We start from the raw sequence: 21,940 nt of genomic DNA, 5'->3' as shown, positions 1-21,940 counted from the left end.
AAGTACCTGTCGATTATGTGGCACTAAATAAAGTAGAATTTCTTTTAACGGTACCTGTTTCTACATAAAGTTATAACCAATGACTCATAGGGTGTGAGAGACTGATGCTAATTTCAGAAAACACCTTCCATCTGGACTCTTGCTGTTACTATTCTTGCTATTTTAATTAAAAAATTTTACACTGACTTGTTTACTTATGACAACTAGCAATTGTTTTTCAGATTTAATTTTTAACATCTTCATTGTGCTACTGTGAACGTACTGTCTCCCTGTTTCCCTCTGTTCTTCACAGGTGAGCTTACATGGCACGCTGCCGGGAACGGGCCCTGCATTTCCTTGCACAGTACCATCCGAGTAGAAAAGAGCCAAATAATTATCAAAACATAAACATATTAATTTGGCAAAGGAGCCGAATCCACAATTTAAAACTCCTGAACTAGAATGGTTATTAGAGTTACAAATTCATGTACGTAAGTGCGTCCTCATCGTCGGCTCACTGTTATGACTGTGTCCAAAGAATAGGACGAGGTTTCTGCTCTCAAGGAGCTTACAATGTTGTTGCAGAAATGAACCTATAAGTCACTAAGATGAAGTTAAAAAATGGTGAGGTCGGTAAGAGGAAAACCTGCTAATTAGGCAGAAGGGAAAGGAATTTTAGCTTGTGTCTGCAGCAGCATAGAGAACTTCAAGCTGAGGGATTTTTTTTCTCTTTTTTCAGAAAAGTCATGGGTTTAGGAAAAGCGTGCTGAGGAACAGTGAAGAGTTCACTGTGACTGCAGCCTAAGCGTGTGATGAGGAAAGCAAGTTGTAAGCAGATTACTGAGGACCTGGATGCTGTGCTAGGGACCAAACATGATCTTGTAGCGTATGGAGAACCACCGGAGCATGAAAGCAGCGGAGTGTGGCATGAATAGTTCTGGGATTTAGTAAGAGAAAGCATGTGACAGAATGAATGATGGATTTAAAGGGTGAGAAACTATAAACAAGGCGGCCAGTCAGATGCAATAATCCACATGAGAAAACAAAAGGAAATCAACTAAGGCCATTGCAGCAAAAATAAAGGAGGGGCACATACACAATCAAAAGACAACTCAGAGTTAGAACCAACCCAGCGATGGTGGTGAAATATACACCGGCTGACTTGTCTGCAGCCATTACTGTATGAAGGACTCAACGCGCTCTCATCCATTAAATCTTCCTAACAGCCCTGGGAGCTCTGTTCTGCTTATTATGCCTGTTTTCCAGGTGTGAGAATGGAGGTTCAGGGAGGTGAAGTAGTTTGTTCAAGGTCACATGGTGAAGAAATGGTAGAGCAGGCACTGAACCCAGGTCTGAGTCCAGAGCAGGAGAAATTCCTGTAATACACACCCTCCAACTTGCCCGGGTGACCACGGGAAATACGGAAGTGGGAACAAAAGATGATCACGTTGTTTCTGGCATCAGTGACTTCAAGAACGGGGACCTGATTGGCTGGGGTAAGAAATATATGAAGGAAAGCAGTTTCTGGTAAAAAATACATATATATTTTTTAGTGTTGCACAGTTTACATGATTACCTTGAATATTGAAAATATGTGTATATTCAGTAGGCAGCTGGCAGTTCAGGTTAGGGCTAATGCTCTAGCACCCTGAGTGGCTCTCACAGAGAATGTTGTAGAAACCACAGCAGAGTGCAATGCCACGGTAGCGCACGTGGTTAGTAGACACCAGCCCTCGGGGCAGATGCCTGGGATCCGTTCTTTAAGGATGCATAACAGATGATGGGTCTGAAGAGAGAGGAAAGGAGGTTTTGGAGATACAACCAAGACTCTGGAGAATGCAGGGTTAAGGAAGTCAAGGCAGAAGAGAATTTTGAAAAAGTGATCCCAAAAAATTAAACACACCATTTCAAAAAGCTGAGTCTCAAATATCAAAGGGAGATCACGTTGGAGGGGGAGTGCGGGATGTTTGTTGCATTTGGCGTTTAGGAGATCCCCGTTGACATCTGAGAAGGTGGCTGGGGGAAGGCAGGCATCAGGCACGGTGCACCGTGAGATGCAGTGAGCAGGGCAGCGGAGGAAGAGGAAGAGCTTTCTCTTGAAAAACTGATTTCCTTTCTGGTGACTGTGCTCATCTCTTCCTCAAATCCCACAGAGGAAATACTAGTGTTACAAAGCAATAGCTACACTTTTACAAGAACATTCAACACATGTGTAGTCTATGAGAGGTGTTTTTCTCCTTCCAGCCTGAGAGAGAGCCTGAATTTTTTTTGTTTAAAGAGAACACTTCTACACTTTATTCCTCTCGAGGGTATTCCATTAGTGAAACCAGCGCTAGCTTGCTTCTGCCCCTTTACAGACTCAAACAGCTCAGTGAAATGTCTGCGGGGCACGCTCAGCTTCCTTCCATCTCTGTCTTTGGGAACCAGCGGCTGGGCAGAAAGGGCACAATCGCAGCAGCTTTTTTCCGGGCAGGTCCCCTATCATCATGGGGCCCTGCAGTTTTGAGGGAGAACCTTAAGGACATTTGGTGTATTGGCTGGAAACTGAGAAATGCGATGCAAGGCGACAAAGCTGAGGAGAAGAAGGAAGTAAATGCCCAGAGAGACTTAACTGGGGCTAAGACGTATGGTTTGGAATCTTCACCCTAAGTTGTGCAGTGAATACTTGGAGGTTTGTAATGGCTTCTACTGGACTGTTTTCAACTATTGAGGCATGAGCCAGTCCCTTTAGGCTCAGGGCACATCTGGCTCTATAAATGCAGATTATGGTGTCTTTCTCTTTGGGAAAGCACCTTCCTATGGAGGTAAATCTAGAGGGGCCTCGACAAAGATGTACAAGACAGTGAAAGGTGTCAGCAGACACGGGCAGTTTAGAACCAAAGTTATGGCTTCCTGACCTTGAAATACACTTGCATATAATATACACATGCAAAAACCACAACAGATGGGAGCCACTGCAGAGCCCTCAGGGCTCCGGGACAGCTGAGGCAAGAATGAAGTTATAGAGACAACCGGAGTTTTTCTGTAAATTTGTTGACCTGGATACAGTAGCTTTATTTTATTTTTTTTAAGATGTATTTATTTATTTGAGAGAGAGCAGAGGAGGGAGGGACAGAGGGAGAGAGAGAAGCTCAAGGAAGCTCCACGACAGTGGGGAGCCCGATGCGGGCTTGATCCCAAGACCCTGAGATCATGACCTGAGCTGAAATCAAGAGTTGGATGCTTGACCGACTGAGCCACCCGGGCGCCCCTGATATGGATGCTTTTAAACTACGAAGCAGCTAAGTGTCACATATGCTGTGGAGTACTTCTGGGGTTCTATCTTCACACTGTTGGTGGCAGGCTTTGGTGAGCAGCAATAGATCAATGATCAATTGCCCTGAATTAGTCTCTCTAGTCAGGACCAAGAAAAGGACCTTGGATGTATGAGGATGTCCACAGGCTCAAATGGAAACTACTCAGAACAACAGAGGATAGGTTTCAAGGTGACATAGTCACTGTAGGGGGCTTTCAATGGTCTCACTATAGTATGTGGGAACCTGACTGAGAAACTTCCAGAGTCCACAAGCAGAGGAAAAGATGGTATCCTGAGGAGCATATGGCAAAGCCTTCAGAAACATCCACAGGAGTTTCATCTCAGGAAAATGTTGCATGTATTTTTCTGGTTGAAATAAATATGGGGACAAGATGAAAGCCATCACTAAAAGCGAATTTCTTGGGCTTAACTCCATCGCAAGAGGCAAGAGCATTAGCCACTGTGGCGCAGTATTAAAACTGTATTTCTACAAGCTACATAGTAGCTGTATGACCAGAGTTCATTGTCTATGCAACACTGAAGTGCCAAGAACACAGCACTCGAAGCCTAGGCAGATTTCTCTACCAGAAATGGTAAGTGCAGTGTATTAAACCTTTTTGCTGGAGATTTACCCTTATTAAATTTAAATTAACAAGTCATAGATTCTACTGACTTTGTATGGACTGACCAGTGGTATCTTGGCGAGAATAAAAATTAAGAATTTTTATTTCTATCACTTGTTTTGGGGAGCCAGGCCCCAAGATGGCCCCCAATGTTCCCTACCTCCTAGTATTAAAACCTTTGTGTAATATTCTCTATTGAGGTCATTCTTGTACTGAGTCACTCATTGTTTTTTTAAGATTTATGTAGTTATTTGAGAGAGAGAGAGAGAAAGTATGTGCATGGGGGGAGGGGCAGAGGGAGACAAGGAATCTTAAGCAGACTCCCCCCAGAGCATGGAGCCAAGGAAGGGCTCCATCCCATGACCCATGAGATCATGACCTGAACCAAAACCAAGAGTCGGACACAGCCAACTGAGCCACCCAGGCGCCCAAGTGACTCATTTCTAAGGAATAGAATAAGACAGAAGATACAGTGCATGACTCAGGAGTTAGGACGAAATGAAAGCACAATTTCACACTTCCTTTTTCTCTTTCCCAGGCCACTGGCTCTGAGGGAAGCCATCTGCCATGTTCTGAGGACACTCTGGCAGCCTTTGGAGGGGCTCCCATGGTACAAAATTGAGGCGTTCGGCCAACGGCTGCTGAGAAGCTATAGGCTGCCTGCTCCCACCTGAGTGGGTTTGGAAATGCTGACTACAGCCCTGGAGGACAGCTGGACGCACCTTCCTGAGGGCCTCTGAGAAAGACCCAACCAGAGAAAGTGCTCTTGGATTCCTGAACCACAGAAACTGTGGGATTATATGTTTGTTGTTTTAAGCTACTAAGTTTTGGGGTGATTTATCACATAGCAATAGATTAACTAATATGCCTCCTTCCATTTAGAAATAACTGAGATTTTACCACAATTTTAGTTAATATTACATAATGAGTTCAAGAGATTTTTACTTGGGAAAACGTTCTAGGACCCAAGGGTTGCCCACTTTTCTTTAAGTTGGTATATACAGGCGCAGGGTAGTTACAGGCCTGCATGCCCTATTAACTCTTTGGACTCTAGAAAGAGAGACATATCAGATACCTTGTGTTAAATTAATAAAATATATGAGGTCCTGAAGAAATACCCCCCATTCTCATGTATCCAGATAAATTAAGAAAAAGCCTCTAGCAGAATTAAAAAGAAAAATTATTTTAAATTCTAACTTTTAACTCATCAAGAAAATTAAATTTTAAACATTACTTTCTTTTAAGTTTAGTAGCTGTGGCCTTTCATTTCCCTCTGTGAATTTGACAGCAGAAGAGGGCTTCTACTGAACTTTTCTGGTATTTTATTATTAGCATTTGTATATTTTATTCTTAATAATGTCATTAAACGTCCTTGTAGAACCAGTGACACATTATCTTGGAAAGCACGGTTGGACATAATTTAGGATGGAAAATAAAAATAGTGAGTAAATTTTCAACCTTACCTAGAGTAACCCTGGAGTAGGTTAACTAACAAAGTAGCAAACTCGTTTCAGAGCTTTCTGGAGTGGTGCCCAGAGGATACTGACGGAGCAGTGACTGGTCTTCCAGAAAGAGTAAGGAATGGCCTCGCGCGTGTGGCAGCAGCCGTGCTAGAATGCTCATCTCCTGGACAGAGGACTCCCCCTAAGCACACGCAGGCTGAGCAGGTAAGCCAGTGAGGAAGGAGAAACCAAACAAACAAATCTGTTACAGGGAATGCTATGTTTTCCTCCTCTGAAGGTAATTCTATTACTATAAAACCAATCTCCTGTCTGCCCCTTTACTCTGCCCTGTGGGGATGGAGTGGTTGATCTGATTGATAGATTTCTAAAGAAAGAACTGGGCATGCAAAACTAGCCCAACATTTTCTCTCTTGAGAGCCATTAGCTCCCAGCTGTAGACTTTCTCTATTGCTCAGGAGGGCCAGCCTTCCCCTAAAACTGGTGGTCCCTAATGCCTTGACTGGGTGGGTAAGTCTAATTCTGGGTTCACTTACCAGGCTTATTTAGCCCTTGTAAGTTGTTGGGGGATTTTTGTTTTGTTTTGTTTTTTTGCTGGGGGGGGGGCACGGGGGCTAGCAACATTTTCATTTTCCATATACATTACTCTTTATCTTATTTCTCAATTTGCTTAAAGCCTGGATGAGAAAGAAGGCCGTTATAGAAGGGAAACCAACACTTCCATCAAAATTAAAGTCATTGAAAGAATTTACCCTGAAGTATTCAAAGGTAATGATACAAAATTTCCTTTCAATTGTATGCTTTTAGCACAATCTAATAATATATGATTCAAGGGTTCATAGGATGCCCCCTTAGAATATATATTTTCCTTGTTTATGTAACAATGAGTAACATGGGGGGAAAGCAGAATGAAGAGCCATACCTATCCTGTGCTCAAAGCTCAAGTTTTGGACTTCGAATCCGAGGTCTGGTGAATCACAGAACCTGCCTGAGTCTGGTTCTTCTCTGCATCTGCACCTTCATCTGTGCAGCGAGGAGTCGCAGCTGCTCTGGGGGGTTGACGTGAGGACCAGAGGTGACAGCGCACACCAAACCAAGCTAAATGCCCTACCTGACATGCAGCGCGCACCCGGCATACGGGAGCTGTGATTAGTGGGTCCTAAAGTCTTCTCTATTTTACTGTATAATAACTCATTAGGGGCAAAATCTCATACCATTTTTTTTTTACTGAGGATTTTTACATCATAAAGAAATTTCTTGAAATTGTAATTTCCTTATAGTATTTTTATTCTCGCAAACACTTTCTCTGTTAAGCTTGCAATTAGTGAATCTGCTACTTTAGGCAAATGTTAGTTCATCTTCCCTCCTTCTGCTTTAAATTCATAATGTGTCATTTTAAGGTAATTCAAACATTTTGTCAGCTTTCACCACTTAATTTGTATGAATTTTAGATCTAGGGGCAAAGTGAGGTCAAGGAATAAAAGTCCCCGTGGACATTGCTGGAAAAAAAAAAAAACCCTTTAGTACTTTTAATATTAGATTTGCTTATAGAATGTCCATGGTACAATTTAATAAATTCTGGTTTTGTTGCCTCAGTAAAAAGTTTCTTATATCAGTCCTTCAGGAATGTTTTGGATAAATTCCTTCCTTGGTTAAATTATCCCATTAGCTGAACTGTCCACTGTTGAGACACTCTGTCATGAAAATGAGACTTTTGTAACTTTGAATGTCTAAAATTGATCTCTTTCCCAGAGTATAGACCTACTGCTGCCGAGTTGTAAAAGAATCCTTACCTCATATCTTGTGCCCAAGGGGAATCTTCTGGGCTCAACTTTCCAAATTGGCTCATAGATGCTCTCTAACATACTTTAACTTGGGCTCCTGTGTTTGCACTGTCTGAATTTACAGACTTAAATTTTCAGACATTTCCTAGCTTCCAGCTTATTCTCCTTCTCCCCACAGGTCTCTACGTCTCTTTGTTCTGTGCCCCAAATCCACTGGCAACAGGAACCATTCTCAAGACTGGTCCCTCTTACAGAGTTCCCCAGGACCATGCTCTGTGTGAAGGAGGAATAGCTCATGGAAACCATAAAAACAGTTATTTAGTGAGAGATGGTCCTATTTCTATCAATGCAATTGCAGCATAATGCCATTAAAAATGATAAATAACAGGGGCGTCTGGGTGGCGCAGTCGTTAAACGTCTGCCTTCGGCTCAGGGCGTGATCTCAGCGTTCTGGGATCGAGCCCCACATCAGGCTCCTCCGCTGGGAGCCTGCTTCTTCCTCTCCCACTCCCCCTGCTTCTGTTCCCTCTCTCGCTGGCTGTCTCTGTCAAATAAATAATCTTTAAAAAATAAAATAAAATAAAGTAAAAATGATAAATAACAGTATTCAAACCTAGACTCCATTTTAGTGCAGTATCTTATTTGTGTTTGCATTTGTTTCGTTTCAAATCTTTTGTTACATGGAGTACAACAATAGTCAGATTTATAACTTTAGGAGATGAATGTTCCCTTTCAAAGAAAGAAACTCAAACAAAAGATTTCCTCATTAAACGTTAAAGAGAATATATAAAAGGGAACATACATACCTGAGTCCTAGAACCGTAATGTATTTCTTAAATTCTTTTAGTTATTGTAACATAGAACACATTTAATAGTTCCCTAGCAGAATACACAAAATCTTTTCACCTACTGACAATGAGTCCTTGCCAGAGGTAAACTTATTCAATGGTGGAAAGTGGGTATCGAATTATGTCTAAACGTTTAATGGAAGACTTTCTTTACAGAGCTGAGAATACGTTAGTTTAAACTTAATAACTCGAATAAGACAGAATCACGGATATTAATACCAAGGATATGCCAATCACACAAGTTCTCCCCTCCACCTCCTCTTTTTTTAAACATACCTGGTGAATCCAAACAACAGAAATAGTACGTGAGAGAGTGAGAAAGAATCGTGGGTCCAGTCTTACCTTTCTGCTTAATAACTGTGTGACCACAAACTTACAACCACTTCACAGTTTCCTCATTGCTACACGAGAATTAAAAATAGTTTCTACCTGTTTGGGTTGCTGTGAAGTTAAATAAGAAAATGTGTAATGTAATTAGCACAATATAGTAAATGCTCAATAAATATTAGCTCTTAGCATCATAGAAAGGGAATGTATACTTATTTAGAAACAATTTTATGATGCAGACACTGAACAAGAGGTTTTTATAAACTATCTAATCTAGTCGTGTATTGGCCATATTGAAACCAATTTTTTTTCAGTTTCATTTCCTTTGAACACAGTTGTTCTACAAGCTCAAACATGTACATCGAATTCTTCCTGACATTTCATTTACTATTACATTCCTTGGGCTAACAGCAGGTTTTTAATCTCAAACAGATTTTCATGCCTCAATCATCTTAAAATATTTGCTGAAACTGGTATTAAAAGAAACTAATGTAGCAATGCCAACATGCTTTAGAGAGAGGCTTTCATTCCACACAGTATGGGAAACAATTTTCGATCAGACCATTTTCAACCTAGGTAAATTTGGAACCAAATTGATTTATTTGGGGGCTCTCTTAACAGCCTCCTTGATAACAAATTCAATCTGTGCCCAGTTTCTAAAGTTAATCAGAGGCAGTATCATTCTTCCCCTGGTACTTATTTTTTTTTTCTTATTTTTTTACTGTTCAAGATCTTAGGTCTCACAGGGAAAAAAAAATTGCTTCCATTTCAACCAAGTACTCTTTATTCCCAGTAGACTAGATATCTCACTTAATTTCCATATTCTTCTGTGGTATCCTCATGCTAGAATCTTTTAACTTCATAAAAGAAGTCCTGTTTATGTTCTTTCTTTTGAATTGTTAAATAATCAAAACCACCGTTGTCACCGCTTTCCAAAGACTCATTCATGAGTCTGTTCTTTCACTTGCAAGTAGACACAAGTTACTTTGTGAGGTCTTGTCTTTGTCATTGACATCCTTGCCGCTGTAGAAGCTGGTCCTTTCCTCTTAGATCCCCCTCGGCCTTCCGTTCTTCAACAATCTTCCAGTTGACTCTCCACTTAATTTCTAAGGGAAAATAATTGCTATTGCTTTATATACTTCTTCAGTGCTTCATTGAAATCTCTAATTATGCTCTTAACACGTATACGGGCTTGGTATTACAGTTGGCTGGACTCGAGTTAACCCGCCCATCGAAGTATAGTCCTCTTCAGTATATCCTTAGAATCACTATACTTCTTAGAGCCCCTAGCACAGAATTTGAACACAATAGGCACTTACTTAATGTTGTTTGAATTGAATACCTTCATTGAAATGAATGTTACTGATTCTGCCACTTGTATTTCCTGGCCGCACGTTCCGCAGCACCCACCCAGTGCTAGGGCAGCGCCCACCCAGTGCTAGGGCAGCGCTCTGGTACAGCTCACGCTCTACAGCGACGTTTACAGGAGTCAACGAAACAAGCATGAGTATGGGTCTCATGGAGGTTAGTGGGCGTCTGCTCTGGGCCCATCTTTATCCAAAACATTATTGCAATTTTTGTAAGTACCTCTAAGATCATTAAAATACATTCTATAAGGGGTTATACAGTCCAATTTTGCTTGTGCCAAAAATGTTCCACTCTAATTCCCAGTCTCCTTTGGAGCTAGGCTCGGTCATTTGGTACAGTTCCAGACAGGACACATGTTGATGGATGCAAGGGAGCTTCTCGGAAATCTTTCATTTATTTATTTAACTTTTTTATGAAAGGGGCATCAGTGACACATTCCTTTCCCCCACAACCAGCCTTGAACAAAGACACAATATCTGGAGCTGTGGCAGCCACCTTATCATGGGAAGGAAAGGACGCCAGATGCCCAGGGCAGCTAGTCCTGTCATCCCTGGAATGCTGAGTCATTGCCCACGATTGCCTAACTCCTGCTTTCTAGCTGTTAGAAGAGAAAACCCTTCTATGTTTATGTTGCTCTTCTTGAATCTCATCCTCATGTCACAGAAAGGCATTGTTACCCTCTTTTCTCAAAAAAGGAAACAGTGACTCAGAGAGGCTTATGTATCTAAGGCTGTGCACTTGTTATGTGACATACTAGGGCAAAGGTTAATAATGAATGCAAAACCTGACTTGTATACAACCTCGATTCAAGTGTTTCGGATGATAAGCTAGGCAACTTGAACACTCTGTATTCATTTGTACTCGTTGCAACATTTTGTAGCCGAAGGGCTTCAAGCTCCACATTGCCCAATCTTATCTTTGAATCTTTCACTTGTGCTATAATTTGTTTCATAATAATTTTCAAATAATGTGGTTAAGCAAGGAAGGTTAGAAATACATTTTTTCCACTTTATATATAGTCTGTCCTACTTAAAATAAAAGCATATTGGAAATTGACCCACTAATGAAAAATCAGAATGCCTCATCTAGAAACTTCCCTTCAAAATGGTAGAAACCAGGGCACTTGCATGGCTCAGTTATTGGGTGTCTGCCTTCACCTTGGATCGTGATCCCAGGGTCCTGGGATCTAGTCCCACATAGGGATCGCTGCTCAGCTGGGAGTCTGCTTCTCCCTCTCCCTCTGCCCCTCCCCTGTGCTTGCTCTCTCTCGAATAAATAAATAATTAAAAAAAAAACTGTTAATTTTTTTTTAAATGGTAGAAACCAATGTCATAAAACTGGGTGGGCATTATTCCCATAGATAAGGCTCTACGATACGAAATGCTGTGTACAAATTTATCTACGGCCAAATGTTGGTTTTCCCTCATGAAAATATTGCCTCCAAATTCCAATCATTCTGAAAAACAATTCACCTGTCAAGTTTAAAGATTTTGTTCATAATTTGGACTGTATCCTGCCATTGACATTTATTTTAATCTCCTACTGATTTCTGTGGGAATTCTTCTTGTAGAATTTAGGCAGGATATAGCCCCAAAGGAATTTCTGCAAAGAAGCTTCCCACTTTCAACTCTTTGTGTTTGATTTGTATTAAGTGTAGGTCATGACGCTGTACATCTAAAAATAGGTCTACAGGCTAAACCTCTGATAAAGTCTTCTGTTTTTAGATTCAGGCTGAAAGGTCAATGAGAATGCTAAAATCTCACAGGAACAACTACATTATAAATGATTTTTAACCACATGTTTTTGGTTCAGTTTTTTAGAAATGGGAATATATTATTTGAAAATGCCTTTTTTACCTTATATGTCCCCAGATGTCTATCTGCCATGAAATTCATTTTTAAAATGCCCATTTAAACCATGTTTAAAACATTTTAAAACACTAGCTATAATAGTAGGCTGTCATTAAAAATTATAGTAATGGGGGTGCCTGGGTGGCTTAGTCACTAAGGGTCCAACTCTTGGTTTCAGCTCAGGTCATGATCTCGAGTCATGGGATCGAGCCCCATGCACTCCATGGGGAGTCTGCTTCAAACTTTTTTTTCCTTCTCCCTCCCCCCACCCCACCTCTCTCCACTCACGCGCACACGCTCTCTCTCTCTAAAATAAATAAATACAATCTTAAAAAGAAAACTATAGTATTGATGATTATAGAATTATAGATCTTAAAAATGCTTTGAAACAGTGTAAAGTTTTAAAAAAAGAAAAGTAAAAAATTACATTTACACGTATTTGCAGTAATGTAAAAATGTACCTAAATAAAGATCGGATGATAATAGAAATTTAAAATCTGTATTGTAATTGGTGAATTTTATCTCTTATCAAATTTTCTAATCTTTTGTATTTTATATATTAAGGTTAGAATTCGAGTGCCAACAAATAATATCATTTACATTTAAATTCATCAAATTCATATAAACTTAAAGTCATGACAAAAGCTGAAAAAAGTGAGAGTAATGTCACTAAGAATATGCTGGTGAGCACAGCTTAATGTGAAGACAAATCACTATGTCATACGCCTGAAACCAGTGTGCCTTGTGTGTCAAAAAGATGAAAAGAATGTGCTGGTACTTCAGTTTTTAATTAGTAGACCCTGGACCACTTCTAGAGCAGCTAAGGGCCCCTGTGGTCATGTGGTAATCTTTTCTTTTAATTTTCTCATGTCATGAAAATATCTTTAGAGGTTATGGGATACCCATAAAATTTGACCAAGAGAATTTTTGACACTGTTCTGTCTACTTGATAGGGTTATTCTGTGGGCCAAATGAGATGCTGTTTATCTAAGCACTTTGAAAAGTACACATGAAAAGTAGCATCGTAGTATTCCATATTACTCCACATCTTTTCCAGATTAGATCCATAATTTGATCTCAATTGTATGATGGAGAAATAAGATGAAATGAAACAAATATCTGAAGTGTCACTGTAACATGGACTCACATTGCGCTTTGTACCTTACGAAGAAACTGAAGCTAAAATGATTTATTATTTTGAAGCCACTATGCCAGCAAGCTCTCATGCTGGAGAAGCAGTGTTCGGCTCCATTATACAAACTGCAGACCAACCTCATTCCCACATTTCACTACTTGAATTCATATGGAACATGTGTGGAAGAAGTGGGGCTGAATCTCTCAGATCCTTTTTTAATACGGGATTCAGTTTGAAGAATGTGGTTAGCAGACAGCGTTTGCACCAAGGTCACACTCTTTTCAGGATGGTCCCATATGATGACTGATGACAGAGCAAGGCTGAGGTACAAAGCCCTCATCAGACCTGGCTCTGGACCTCCCCACTGGCAGCGCTGAGATTTTGTCAGGCACATCAAGGCCTTACAGCTCCTTCAGGACAACCTTGCTTCCTCCCTTTTCCTCTCACAAAAGCCCTCTGTAGTTCTGTCTCCATCCCAGTGTCTGCTTCCCAAGAACCCAACAGACTCCAAGAGTAGTCCAAGACAGCTGGCAGGATAGGTATGGTTCCAAGACTGGCTCACCAATGACCTGTCTGATGACAAGGACACCATCCCAGTGGTGTGTGAGCCATGAATAGACCCCTGGCACAAAGAGGCAGCCCAATTACTAAAGAGTCACTGACGTGACTAGGGAGACTATTCTTGCAGAAGGAAATGTCACGACTGGTGAATCTAACAGGAACAGGAAACAGTATACAGAAGAACAGTGGAATGGTTGGTGGCCATTAAGTCAGTGCAATGTTCTTCCCAATGAGAAGCTGACACTATTTAACAAATGACTGAGAGTCAAGTGTAAAGACCAATGTCCTCGTTGGTAGCCTTAAAAAAGCCAATTTTCTTTCTTGGGAGAGGAGAGAAGGCCTAAGACAAAACCGAGGACTAACATGATAGTCACTCATCTTCAAAGACAATTGAAGTCTTGGCCAAAGCAGGTCTGTCCTAGCAAGCTTGGGGCCCTGCTAGGTGGCCCTGGAATGCTGACCCTGAGATGAGGGCATCTGGATAGATGTCTCTTGAGATTTAGGTTCCCAAGCCTTTTTTTTTTTTTAATTCTTAAACTTCATTTTTTAGAGCACTTTTAGGTTCACAGAAAAATTGAGTGGAAAGTATAGAATGTTCCCATGCATGCACAGCCTCCCCCATCAACATCCAGAGTCTTTTGAACCCTCCGAGCCTACAGCGGTGAGCCACCCCCCCTCCCCCGGTCAAGAACTAGTCCTACCCCCGTGGAGAAAGAAAGCACAGAGCTGCTCCCCTGCAGATCCTCAATGGTTCTTTCAGGATACTGCCTATCACTATAGTTAAGGCACAGCATAACCCAGCCACGAATATGCTAGCTCCTAAAAGGATAAAGAGCCTTCACCACAAAAGAAGACTTAACCAGCACATGCCGGCAGCAGTCTGGGATGGCAAGCGTCAGAGCAGTCCTTGAGGGATTGGATTCAGAGGTTTCTTGATCAAGGGGACTGGAAAAGAAGACAAGGGAGAGTCGATTGACTTAGGGCATCCTCTTATGATATGGGACTTACTACCCTGCCAAGGACCCCAGGGGATGATGCACACCTGCTTCTGGGATGGCTCCTAGCAGCCTGGAGACAGCAATGGTGCACGATGAACACAACTGAAATTACTGAATTGCTATGGTGGATTGTAGAGAAGTGACAAAAAGGCTCAGAAATGTGACCATGCTTGAGTGAGGCCAGCAAACCATTCATTTTTGTCCCCTCCTTCCTCTCCTCCAACGGAGGAATTCTCAGAGGACACAGGAGAATCAGAGGCTCAAGAATTAGGTGATCACACTGGTATCAGCCTCACTAAGAGTCAGTAGTGAGTGCCCTATGCAGGCCGGGCTGAGAGAGGAGAAGCTATAATAGAACTTGCCTCATTGAAAGCCACAGAGATGTGAAGGCCTAAAGCAATGAAGCTAGTGGCTTTTAAATACCAGAATCTGGGAGGCAGGGATTCACCGTGATCAAAACAACCATCCAGGTCAGAGTGGCAGCTGATGGGGTTTGCTTCATGGGGAGGTATGGAGATGATGAACAGAACACGGGTTCCTTAGCAGAAAAATACACGTGCGACCCATGAGAGTGTTATTTCATATATAATCAAAAGAAAGCAAGAATGGATGAGCAGGAGATAGCAGGTTGTCACTCCTTGTAAAAAGCCACAATCCCAAGACAGTTTTCAAAGCCAGGAGCCATTAACTGAAGAGGTAACTGTGTCCACAGGAGGCAAGACCCTACAACAACACGGGAAATGTATGCTGTAACCAATCCTCCACTTGTTCCCCAGAAGAACCTAAAACAATTTACTCACGTAACTGTTCACTGAGAAAAGGGCAATAGTAGTCATTTCAAGGACTATTAGACACAGGTCTGAGTTGATATGGATACCCAGATAACTAAATTATCCCCTTGGCCCCCCTATTATCATAGGAACATATGGGGTCCTGGTAATAAGTGGACTCCCAGAATAAATCCAACCTAAATTGAGACTATGGGTCTATAAATCCACCCAAAGATCTTTTCTAAAGTTCCCAAGTATATAAATATATTTGACTTGCTTGAAAATCAGAGTAACCTTCACAATGGGCTCTTATCCTGTGTAGTAGGAGCTATGATAGTGGGAAAATCTCTGACATTGGCCCCCGCCCCAGTCAAGAGTGTAAATGGAAAGAATATACCAGGAAGGTAACAGAATAGTGCCACCTTTCCAGATCTAAAGACAGAGAGGTGCCGATGTCTACTACAACTCCATTTTATTTGTCAGGCTGGCTCCTGCAGGAAATGGATGGATCCTGGAGAATGATTATAGACCTCAAGTAGTAGGCTGACCAGCTGCCATGATAGCAGTAGCATCATTGCTAGAGCCGATGAATATGGCCTCAGCCACATGGCATGTAGCTAGTGACTTAACTAATACAGAAGTTCTTTCCCAATCAACAGAGAAGAGCAGGAACCATTAGCTTTCTCTTGGAAAAAATGCAGTTGTACATTCGCAGTTTTCTCTAAGGCTTTCTTGACAATCCCACCCTGCCATAATATGGTCTGTAGAGATCTAGATTTTTGGATATTCCACAAAATATCACACGGATCCATTTGGCCAGTGACATCAGGCTAATCTGGCAGAATGAGCAAGGAGAGCTTGTGGAGACACTTGTGCTCCAGAGGACAGGAGAGTGACCCTGTGAACATTCAGAGACATGTCACTCCAGTAAAGATTTGGGGGCTCCAGTGGTCAAGAACATGTCAGGATATTCCCTTCATAGGAGAAGGCAAACTCTTGCATTTTGAATTGGAACAAATCACAGCCCGTGGTAGGTGTTCTCATTCTGGAGGCAACACATTCCATACCTGGGAGTACCACTCTGCCCATACGTGGGGTGAGCAAGACGTTAACGAGGAAGGTGCTGCACAAGCACTGGAATTAACAGCTGCAGGCATTGCAGCACGAGCTCAGGAGCAATACTCTGTGAGGACGGGATCCCATCTTCCAGGACAAGTTACATACACCGAATTTGAAACCTTTATATGGTGCTGTGGTCCCCTCTGTGAAGAACACATTGGTTTGGGTGCAAGAGTGAACCATCATCATTCCTAATGACTCATCCTTACAACTCTGGGCTCTAGTGGGTGACAGGTCCCATTCCTCAAAGGAGAACAATAACCATAACAGTTAGTATTTAATAAGCCCTTATTATGTGCCAGACACTGTTGTTTGTAGTCTTACAAACCATTTAATCCCAACAAAACATTGTGGAGTATTTACTATCACCAACTGCTGGCTAATGTGGAACCCAAAGCACTAAAAGGAAACTTGCCCAAGTTCACATATTTATTAAGTGTAAAACTCAACCACTATGAATACCAAAATTTATGACACGGTGAGTCAGAGAACATTCGGCCAATATTGAGCAGCCATCTCAATGGTCCTATGAGATGTTATAGTCAGGCCTTCACCATGTAGTAGGGTTCAGAGGCAAGTCAAGAGCTATTTATTTATAGCAAAGGCATGATGAGTCTCCAAAATAATCAGAGCTCCCTCTATTGCCCTCAGCACAGGGTCTATGCAGCATCTGTAGGACCCACTGAGCCATAAGGGCCAGAAGTAAGGGTTGCTTGCATTGCAGTCTCCACCAGTAGGGGAGCATTCTAGTTCTTTGGGCCAAACCAGCAGTTGTTTAGGGCCACTGTATATGGATCAGTACAGCTCACAGATTTATGGTTTATTTTTCTTTCAAAATCAAAGAGGAACTGCCTTAGGTCAAAGGACTCTTGTACACCTTATGGAAGTGAAAGATCCTTGCACTTTTGTGGCATTTATTTTCCGGGTTGGGTACTCATGTATCTTACAAGGTAATAGGGATCCTGCTAGGTTTTCTATATGTCAGTAGGGTGATGGCCGGTATGATGTCTTGAGCACTGATGGGGTAATTACTTATCCTTGCAGAATGACTTGAGACACAGAACCAGAAAGGTAATATAACCTTGTGACAAGGCAGTGAAGATGTACAGCTGTCTCTATCAAATGAAAACAAAGTTCTGCTATTTACTGCTTTTGGAGATAGAGAAAAAAAGCATTTGTCAAATCAATGGGTGCTTAGGAAGGGCCATATTGATTTGTTCCAATGAAGAGACCACATCTTGTACAAAATTGCAATATTGAATCCCCACTTGATTAAACTTCTGATAAGCTATAGTCATTCTCTGTGATCAATCTGTCTTTTTTACTAGCTGAACTGGACAGCTAACTATGAAAGTGATGAGAATCTCTACTCCCACATCTTTCAAGCCTTAAATGATATTGCAAATATTTGTAATTTCACCAGGTCTGTGGTAATGCCTTTGATTTATTCCCACTGGGGGCAGGAACAACTCCAAAAGCTTCCACTTAGCTATTCCTAACAATGATAATAGCACTGCATTAGTGAATACTGAATCATTGCTCCTAGGGGAAATATGTGTGTGTGTGTGTGTGTGTGTGTGTACATATGTATATATATATATATATATACACACACATATGTATATATATATATATATATATATACACACACACACCTTTATATATATATATATATACACACACATATATATACACATTTATGTATTTTACATATATATTTTTACATATATATATACATGTATATATTATATGTATGTGTATATATATATATAAATGTGTGTTTATATATATACAAGGGTGAAGGATCTAAGACTATATACACCAGGTCTTTGGAGACACCATTCACTAGAGAAACTCAAAGGGTAAAAGCAACAGCAAGTGTGTGATCTTCTGTGGCCCGTGAATTCTGGAATAGCAGAGATAGATCTTACAGGACCCAACAAATGATATTAGGAAAGGTACGCTGGCTTTCAGACTTTGAGCCTTTTAGTCTCCATGATTGGAAAAGTACCAACGTCTCCCCTGGCAGGATCAAAGGCTCTTGTTCAAGCCTTAGAGTGTAACAAAGCAGATCACTGTTCCCCAAGTTCCTACCCTTGTGTGATCAGGGGCCTGGGGTCTAGAACATGCAGCCTGAGTCCACTTCCTCAGTACCTCCCAGCCTTGACTGCTGTAAACATGTGGCTAAAGCAATATCCAAAGAGAGTCACAGGAGGCTAGCCCACAAGGAATCAGTGCTATGTTGACCATAAAGTTGTAGGTATCTCCCTTTTCCTTCTTCTGGTTATTCTTAAAATAACCATAGAGTCCCTTGAGAAAGACTAATCAGGAGACTCAAAAAATATTATTGGGTTGCTATTGCAAAGCTTTTCTTATGCACTCTTGGCTTCTTCAGTCAAAGGACTTTGAGTATGGAATCAAAGGAAGAGTTGACATTATGATCATGTCCAAGCCAGAGCTTTGCTCACTTGACCTGTCCTTGCTCAGGTATACGAATCAAGCAGGACCTCAATGGGTTCACCATCTGTTTTCATTCTCAGAATCTCAGATTATCCACCAACATCACGGACCTTGCAGACCAGAGCAGAACACTCTGCTGACCAACCACGCAATGCCTGATGCTTATTATGGTAAGCACATCCATCTTACTTTGGGAGACGAGGTGTGACAACTTGGCTTCTGTCACCCCAGGAAATTTCCTTGTCCATTGAAATCAGGGAGTCATTTCAATTGTGGTGTCTTCCTCCAGCGAACTCTAGCCTGCTGGCTCTGCAGTCTGCAGAGCAGCTACCAAGGCGCTGACGGAGGCTCTGTCTTCAGAGCCCTCTCTGGACAAAGGGAGGTAAGGAGAAGTTAGCCACATATGTTAAATTTACTCCAACGTATTTTCTCTCCCAATACCTTTGGATTTCTTTACTGATTTCATTCCAAACATTTTCTGCCTTCTCAGTTTGATTTAGCAAGAGCCACCTGAGACTTCATTTTATCACTCAACCAAACCATTATCATTACTTCCAGCTGTTAAAGCCACACTGAATCCAGAATTCTGGCACTCCTAGGGATAAATCCAGCTGAATCTGAAACTATATTTTCCCCCTTTGTTCAAGCTAGCATAGATGCATTCCCCAGACTCTTCCTGATATGAGTTAGGAAAATGCTCCAGTTCTTGTGGTGGGTAAATGACATCCTACTGGTCTTGACTATGTAATCCCTCCTCCTCGTCCTCTGCCCCCAGTGTGATGGAATCTAATTTAGTTGTAGATTTAGACATAATACAGTGTGATGATGAGGTTAACTGGCTTCCCATTGAAATATAATTCCCTCCAGCCAGTGAGATTCTAAGTCTTGAAACAAGGCAGGAACAAACTCTTATAAAGTAGAAAGGAGTGACTTCACCTGGTATGGAAAGGTCGTTGGAGCTCCATGCCTGAATTCCTTTACTCCTCTAAATCCATCCCAGATAACCCCATTGTGGTGCTAGTAGTTCTATTACTATCAACCATGGCCCTGGCTCTCTCATCAGATTTCTTCAAAGGTTGTAAAGCACACTGGTGTGGAAATCCACAAGTGCAGAAACACATACCACGTTTGCTTTTCAGCTATTTCCACACTCAGGGAAAGATGAGAGATTCATTCGGCCATTGGAGGAAGCCCCGGAGATTTAGTCTATACATTGAGTCATGAATTTGAATAATTGAGATCATCATTGTCCTTCATCTTTAATCTTTTCTGCGTCAATAAAAGCATGATACGAATGCTGTTTCTTGGCAGTGGCAACTCGGCCCCTCAAATCCTCACCTTTGATGGGTACTTCAGATGATATTTGATTAAGCTGTTTACCCCTGCGTCCCATGGACAGGCACGTTCCCATAACTATGTAGATGCCACTGCCTTCAACACTGGATGACCAAATAAGCCCATGCCAAATAATTTCCAGTTCCTGGGGACTCCTAACTATAACTCTAATGTGAATTTTTAAGTCCATTCACTATTTGTATCTGGAAAAAGCAGAAACCCCTACAACACTAGTGTACCTTCTGTAGGATCTCCAATAAGAGGACATCCATGAGGGGTGCAGGCTTCAGAAGCATTTAACCCCACAAAACAGGGATGGCAACCAGGCCTCAGATTTTTTGTTTCTTCTCTCTACTCTGCACAGTGCTGGATTCATCTTAAGGCTATTTCACCTGAAGGCTCTAGGAAGTATGCCAGTAGCAATCAATGCAGGTCATGTGGGAGAAAAGAGTGGCTTTCCTTGGCTCTATGTGATGAACTGAGAAGCACTGGAGCCAAAACCTAGATCCAACGGAATTTCCTCATGTCTTTCTGCCATGCGAATGAGTTAAATTCTTCAATGTGCGTTCATCATTGTGGATTCTGCTTAAAAGTCATCTTTTATATTTGAAACAGCTCTTTCCTCTCCGGATTCTTTACTTTGTTACTACAATGAGGCCAGGCTGGTGTGAGCTCTGTTAAGGCAGGCACTTAATTTTATAATTTTTTGCACTGTGCTCAATAAGTAGTCGATAGCATATGTACAATGAATGAGAATGAATACTCTCTGAGAAATCTTCCCTGTAGCACGTGGAGATGCCTACAGATGGACAATCCTAGCTGATATCTGCTATGCTCTGGATTGTGGAGTATAAAATAATCCCTTTCCCTCGGTGTAATTTTTGTTAGGTTTATTTTCCTTTGCCTCTTGTGATCTGAGTGGCCTATTAGTGGCCAGGGTTTGGATGTGTTTAAAAAGGAATGAGTAAATAAGGCCTATTTTTAGCCTAGACTCCCTTAATCGGTCTAGTCTATACAAATGAAGTCACCCCGGCTGCTACGTTTCCAGCAAATGCGAGATTGATCTTATGCAGGAGTTGCATTAAGACGGGACTCCAAGAGTACTGAAATCCCCTGATTCCTGCCTTGGCTAGGCACGCTTCCTTCTCAAAAGGCCCTGTAGGTACAATTGCGGCAACATAGGAAACACGGTACTCTCTTATTAACTAGGATTTTGTGCCAGAGTAGAACCCCAGTGAGTAAAGTTGAATCGTGTGGAAGTATTTTATTTTTCCTATACTAGTCAGGTCTAAATATTCCTGAATCAAGGAGGCTCTCAAGCCTGCTCTTTTGCTCCCGTCTCAGAACTCACTAAAGCAATGAAATACAAAGCCCCATCTGCCCAAATGACAAATGGACAAAAGGCCGTATTTGCTTCACCGATGAGTCACTACCCCTAGTGGCTTTGATGGACAGCCTGCAGTCGGAACAATTCAAATCCTTGCCTTTCCTCCTCAGGAAGAAGGTGAGAATGGAGAGGACAGAGCCGGCACCAACCAGCTCACAGAAACTGAGCCGTCAACACGGAGGACTTGAAGCCGAAGACTTACATTAGTCAACGCCACACTTGGTTTGTGGTTTCTCTTCTCCCCGTCTTCTGTGTGCGCCCAAGCGACAAGGGGCAGCTGATGGAGGAGCCGCGGGGTCGGGATGAGGGCCATACAGACTTTTCTTCTTTCCTTGGAGTCGCATCAAATAGGAGAGAGAAAGTCCCATTAAAATGTGTGCAAACACTTATTGCTCTGTATTTGGAAATAGAATGACATAACGTCAGGTGATTTTAAGTGCTATGTAGTCTGTCTCCCTGCCCCTGAGGGAACAGCCCATGAGTCATTTTGAAAACATTATTATATATTATTTCCTTAAGGTTCTGGAGCAGAGGGGATTTTGGGGTTTGGGGAGTTTGCTAGAAACAGATGCTGACGTAGGGATCATGGTTGATCTGGGACGTGATCTCAGGAAGGGACTGTAGGGCACAGAGAAGTGAGG

General features: G+C 41.8%; 1 long non-coding RNA gene across 2 annotated transcripts; it reads left to right on the top strand.

Annotated features, from left to right (window-relative positions):
• The first annotated feature begins 5,288 nt into the window (after positions 1-5,288).
• On the top strand, positions 5,289-21,659 carry LOC103679360. Of its 2 annotated transcripts, XR_572917.2 has the most exons (4): positions 5,289-5,564; positions 6,034-6,125; positions 18,658-18,747; positions 21,410-21,659. It is a non-coding gene; the product is annotated as an uncharacterized LOC103679360 (long non-coding RNA). The 2 variants fall into 2 exon arrangements; XR_572916.2 differs by lacking the exons at positions 18,658-18,747; positions 21,410-21,659 and adding an exon at positions 7,320-7,551.
• The last annotated feature ends 281 nt before the right edge of the window (positions 21,660-21,940 follow it).

This window comes from Ursus maritimus, unplaced genomic scaffold, assembly GCF_017311325.1.
Source record: "Ursus maritimus isolate PB19 unplaced genomic scaffold, ASM1731132v1 scaffold_28, whole genome shotgun sequence".
Classification (NCBI taxonomy): domain Eukaryota; kingdom Metazoa; phylum Chordata; class Mammalia; order Carnivora; family Ursidae; genus Ursus; species Ursus maritimus.
This window is presented reverse-complemented; position numbering and strand designations above follow the sequence as displayed.